At 37.3% G+C, this 6093-nt stretch overlaps 1 pseudogene; it reads left to right on the top strand.

Moving 5' to 3' along the window:
- The first annotated feature begins 1353 nt into the window (after positions 1-1353).
- Positions 1354-3331, top strand: LOC100611081 (bromodomain-containing protein 7-like; annotated as a pseudogene).
- Positions 3332-6093: the final 2762 nt, after the last annotated feature.

Here is a 6093-nt window from a genome sequence, read left to right as displayed (position 1 = left end):
AGATTCTTGCCAAGAGAATTAATATGCATATTGGGCATATTAAGCACTCTAAGAGCCAAGATGATTTCCTGAAAATGTGTGAAGGAAAATAACCAGCATAAAGAGGGAAGCTAAAGAGAAACCTGAAGCTGCAGCCTGTTCCACCCAGAGAAGCACACTTTGTAAGAACCAATGAAAAGGAGCCTGAGCTGCTGGAGTCTATTAACTGAATTCACAGTATAACAGGTGAAAAAGAAGAAGAAGAAGAAGAAGACTTCTGGATTGTAAAGGAAGAAAGAGGAAGAGGAGGAGGAAGGGAAACAGCAGGCAAAAATAAATTTGAAAGCTCTTTGAAACCACAAAATATGGTAAAATGAATAATTTTAAGAAGAGAGTACACTGTAAATCACATCTTAATATTAATATTATGTAAAAATTATGTATAAAAGCTAGAGATAAGTCTGTAGAACTCAAAGAGAAGAGAAACAATGTAAACGTTAGTACAAAAAAATGAATGTAATGTAGTTATTCAAATGTAGTTCAAAATATGTAAGATAAGGTAGAGAAGATATTAAATCATTAATAAGAATTGGGGAAGAAAAAGGAATCAGATTTCAAATTAAGCATTATATTAACTAGGATAATTCAGGTATCCACTAGGACCTGATAGTTCAGGTCTCCATCTATGACAAACCCACAGCCAACATCATACTGAACAGGCAAAAGCTGGAAGCATTCTCCCTGAGAAATGAAACAAGAGAAGGATCCCCACTCTCATGACTCCTATTCAATATAATACTGGAAGTCGTAGCCAAAGCAATCAGGCAAGAGGAAGAAATAAAAGGAATCCAAATAGGAAAAGAGTGAGTTGAATGATCTCTCTTCATAGACAATATGATTCTATACCTAGAAATCCCCACAGCTTCTGCCCAAAGCCTCCTAGAATTGATAAGCAACTTCAGTAAAATTTCAGGATACAAAATCAACGCACAAAAATCAGTAGTATTTCTATACATCAAAAACATCCAAGCTGAGGGCCAAATCAAAAATGCAATTCTACTCTGCAGAAGGATGGTGTATAATAATAATAAAAGAATACAATTCTATTCACAAGAGCCACAAAAAGAATAAAATACCTAGGAATACAGCTAATCACAGAGGTGAACAATCTCTCCAACAAGAGTTACAAAACACTGCTGAAAGAAATCAGAGACAACAAAAACAAATGGAAAAACATTCCATGCTCATGAATAAGAAGAATCAATGTTGCTAAAATGGCCATACTGCCCAAAGCAATTTACAGATTCAGTGCTATTCCTATCAAATTACCAACATCGTTTTTCACAGAATTAGAAAAACTCTTCTTAAATTCACATGGGTCGAGAGGGACCTCGCGCGGCCCCCTTGCCTCCCGGCGCGCAGGGCCTCTACGGGGCCGCTCCCGCCCTGCGCGGGCCTGGCCTGGACCGGAAGCTGCGCTGCGTGCCTGCTCCTGGCTCTGGGGGCGGGCACCGGGGCCAGTTGGACAGGGGCAAGAAGCACAAGGAGCGCAAGTCAGACAAACACCTCTATGAGGGGTATGTAGAGAAGCCCTTGAGGCTGGTCCTCAAAGTAGGAGGGAACGAAGTCACCGAATTCTCCACGGGCAGCTCAGGGCACGACTCCAGCCTCTTCGAAGGCGAATAAGATCATGACAAACACAAGGACAGAAAGCGGAAAAAGAGAAAGAAAGGAGAGAAGCAGGTTCCAGGGGAAGAAAAAGAGAGAAAACGGAGGAGAGTTAGGGAGGATAAAAAGAAGCGAGATCGAGACCTTGTGGAGAATGAGGCAGAAAAAGACCTCCAGTGTCATGCCCGTGTGAGATCCTCTCACAAGCTCTTCAGCCAAACAAGAAGAAGTAGAACAGACACCCCTTCAAGAAGCTTTGAATCAACTGATGAGACAATTGCAGAGAAAAGACCCAAGTGCTTTCTTTTCATATCCTGTGACTGATTTTATTGCTCCTGGCTACTCCATGATCATTAAACACCCAAGGGATTTTAGTACTATGAAAGAAAAGGTCAAGAACAATGACTACCAGTCGATAGAACTAAAGGATAACTTCAAACTAATGTGCACTAATGCCATGATTTACAACAAACCAGAGACCATTTATTATACAGCTGCAAAGAAGCTGTTGCACTGGGGGATGACAATTCTTAGCCAGGAAAGAATTCAGAGCCTGAAGCAGAGCATAGACTTCATGGCTGACTTGCAGAAAACTCGAAAGCAGAAAGATAGAACAGACTGGGGAGGATGGAGGCAGAGTGGGGAGGATGGAGGCTGCTGGCCCAGAGAGAGAGGACTCTGGAGATGCCAAAGCACAAGCCTTCAAGAGTCCCGGCAAAGAAAATTAAAATATAGACAAAGATATGCTTGAAGATAAGTTTAAAAGCAATAATTCAGAGACAGAGCAGGAGCAGCTTGACCAAGTTGTGAAGGAATCTGGAGGAAAGCTGACCAGACAGCCTGTGAACCGTCAGTGTGAATTTGAAAGAAGAAAACCAGATGGAACAACAACGTTGGGACTTCTCCACCCTGTGGATCCCATTGCAGAAGTGTGAGACTTGAATTCTGGACCTACAGTTCTTATGCACCACGTTATGACTCCACGTTTACAAATATCAGCAAGGATCATTCAGATTTAATCTATCCAACCTATGGGGAAGACTCTGATCTTCCAAGAGATTTCAGCATCCATGAGTTTTGGGCCACAGGCCAAGATTATCCATATGTTATGGCAGATAGTTTACTGGATGTTTTAACAAAAGGAGGGAATTCCAGGACCCTACAAGAGTTGGAGATATCATTGCCTGAAGATGAAGGCCATACTAGGACACTTGACACAGCAAAAGAAATGGAGATTATAGAACTAGACCCAGCAGGGCATCTGGACCCCAATACTCAAGACAGGCTCACACACTGAAAGTAGTAAACTTTGGCGCTCCAGTTGAAGTTTTTGACTCTGAAGAACCTGAAGTATTCAGAAGAAACTTGATGAGGCCACCAAATTGTTCAGGGAGCTCCAGGAAGCCCGGAACGAGCATTTGAGCACCAGACCCCCTCCCAGTATGATCTGTCTCTTGGGTGCCTCCTGCAGAGAAATGCATCTCACTGAACAAGTGACCAATAATCTTAAAAACTTGCACAGCAAGTAACTCCAGGTGATATTGTAAGCCTGTATGAATTTCAAAAAGCAATGGGGATTTCCATTCCTTCCCCCATCATGGAAAACAATTTTATAGATTTAACAGAAGGTCTTGAAGAACCTAAAAAGGTGGATGTTGCTGAGTGTGGACCTGGTGGGAGTTGAGGCACCTGGTATTTGATTATATATTATGTATATACTTTTTCATTCTTAACTTAGAAATGCTTTTCAGTAGATATTAAATATTTGCAAATTGTGTTTTTAGTTAAACTTTGGAACAGTGAATTTGAATGTTCCAGAGGGGAAAAAAATAAACAAAAATAAATAAAATTCACATGGAACCAAAAAAGAGCCCGAATAGCTAAAGCAATCCTAAGCAAAAAGAACAAATCTGGGAGTATCGTATTATCCGACTTCAAACTATACTACAAGGCTACGGTAACCAAACAAAACAGCATGGTACAAAAACAGACACATAGACCAATAAAACAGAGAACCCAGAAATAAAGCTTCACATTTACAACTATCTGATCTTCAACAGAGTTGACAATAACAAGCAATGAGAAAAGGACTTCCTATTCAATAAGTGATCCTGGGATAACTGGCTAGTCATACACAGAAGACTGAAACTGGACCCCTTCCTTTCACTGTATATACAAATCAACTCAAGATAGATTAATACTTAAATGTAAGACCTCAAACTATACAAACCCTAGAATAAAACCTAGGAAACACCATTCTAGACATAAACCTTTGCAAAGATTTCGTGACAGTTTCCAAAAGCAGCTGCAACAACAAAGTAAACAGACAATCTATAGGAGAAAATACTTGTAAACTATGCATCTGATAAAGGCCTAATATCCAGAATATGTAAGGAACCTAAACAAATCAACAAGTGAAAAACAGCCCCATTAAAAAATGGGCAAAGGATATGAACAGACTCTTTTCAAAGGAAGACACATATATCCAACAAGCATAGGAAAAATGCTCAACATTACTAATAATTAGAGAAATGCAAATCAAAATCACAATGAGACACCATCTCACACTAGTCAGAATGGCTATTAACAGATATTTGGGAGGCTGCAGAGAAAAGAGAACTCTTACACATTGCTGGTGGGAATGTAAATTAGTTCAGCCACTGTGGAAAGCATTTTTGAGATTTCTCAAAGGACTTAGAACTACCATTCAACCTAGCAATCCCATTACTGAGTATACACCCAAAGGAATATAAATCATTCTACCAAAGAGATACATGAATTCATATGTTCATTTTAGCACTATTTATAATAGCAAAGACATGGAATCAATGTAGATGCCCATCAACAATGGACTGGATAAAGAAAATGCAGTACACCATGGTATACTATGTAGCTATAAAAAAGAACAAAATTGTGCCCTTGCAGCAACATAGATGCAGCTGGAGGCCATTATCTTGAGCGAATTAGCACAGGAACAGAAAACCAAATATTGCATGTTCTCATTTATAAATGGGAGCTAAACGCTGAGTACACATGGACACAAAGGGGAGAATAGACACCGGGACCTACTTGAGGGTGGAGAGAGGGAGGAGGTTGAGGGTTGAAAAACTACCTGTCAGGTACCATGCTCATTACCTGGGTGATGACATTATTTGTACGCCAGTCTCCAGCAACATGCAATTTACTCAAGTAACAAATATGGACATGTACCCCCGGACCTAAAATAAGAGTTGAAAAAGGAAAAAAAAGAGATAATGCTTTCTGCTGTAACAAACAAAGCTGAAAAAACACCAGTGACTTAATAAGAGTTTATTTTGAGCACATAAAACAAGTTCACAGTTTTCATTTTTAAGATAGAAATGGAAAACTTTCAAATCTGGAGACACCGATTTTACTCTATTTTTCATAGTAAGACTTGTGGATGGCTCTTCCTGGAATAATTAACAAGAATAGCAAAACACACAGGATTTCAGCGTATCCATGAAAGAAAGTAACTGGCTTATTCTAATTCAAGTAGAAATGCAATGTTTTATAAAGATGTCATAAATCACTTACAAAAGGAAGATTTACTCAATAAATAAGACAATTACATAGCTATTGGAGAAAAAGTAAAGTTGAATGTCTACATTGCTATATGCCAAAACAAAGTTCAAATAGATTAAAGATTTAAATATAAAAATAAGCATAGCAACCAGAAAAAAAATAGTTGAATTTCTTTTACTTTACATTGGAGAAAGACATTCAAGCATGAAATCAAAGGCAAAAGCCATGAAGAAAAATATTAACAAATGAAACTTACGAAAACATTTAAAATTCATATATTTTTTAAAGCCATAATTCATTTAAAAGCAAAAAACAAAGTAGACGAATAGTTGAGTCATATCTGACAGATGATTTGATATATAAAGAGCACTTATCAATCAATAAAGGACAAACACTCAACATAAAAAATGGGCAAAGACAAGAATAGTCAAATCATACATAATACATGCAAATGGCAAATAAACATACAAAAATCTTCAACTTTGCCAATAATTAAAGATAGGATATTTGCCTACAAATTAGCTAAAAATGTTTACAATGATAATAGCAGTGTTTTTGAATAAATAGAAAAATGAACACTCTCAATCAAAGCTGGTTATGAGTATAAATTGGTATAATTCTGTAGGTAATTTAGCAATATGTATAAATATGCTTAAGCTAAAGATATACTTGACTTAGTAATTAATCAATCTGTTCTCAGGATTAATTATTAATTTACTGTTGTTTAATTATAAATTATTTTTTGAAAATTTATGATTTTGAAAATTTTATATACAAAACTGAAAATGTTATATACAAGTTTATTCAACTTATTTTTGACAGCATTATTTTTAATAATAAAAAATGGAAAACAACATAAATGAGTCACAATTTGGAAATTATAGCCCAATCATATGTAGGTAT

Source organism: Pan troglodytes, chromosome 14 (genome assembly GCF_028858775.2).
Source record: "Pan troglodytes isolate AG18354 chromosome 14, NHGRI_mPanTro3-v2.0_pri, whole genome shotgun sequence".
Lineage (NCBI taxonomy): Eukaryota > Metazoa > Chordata > Mammalia > Primates > Hominidae > Pan > Pan troglodytes.
Note: the sequence above shows the minus strand (reverse complement) of the source record. Positions and strands in the feature narration are given on the sequence as shown.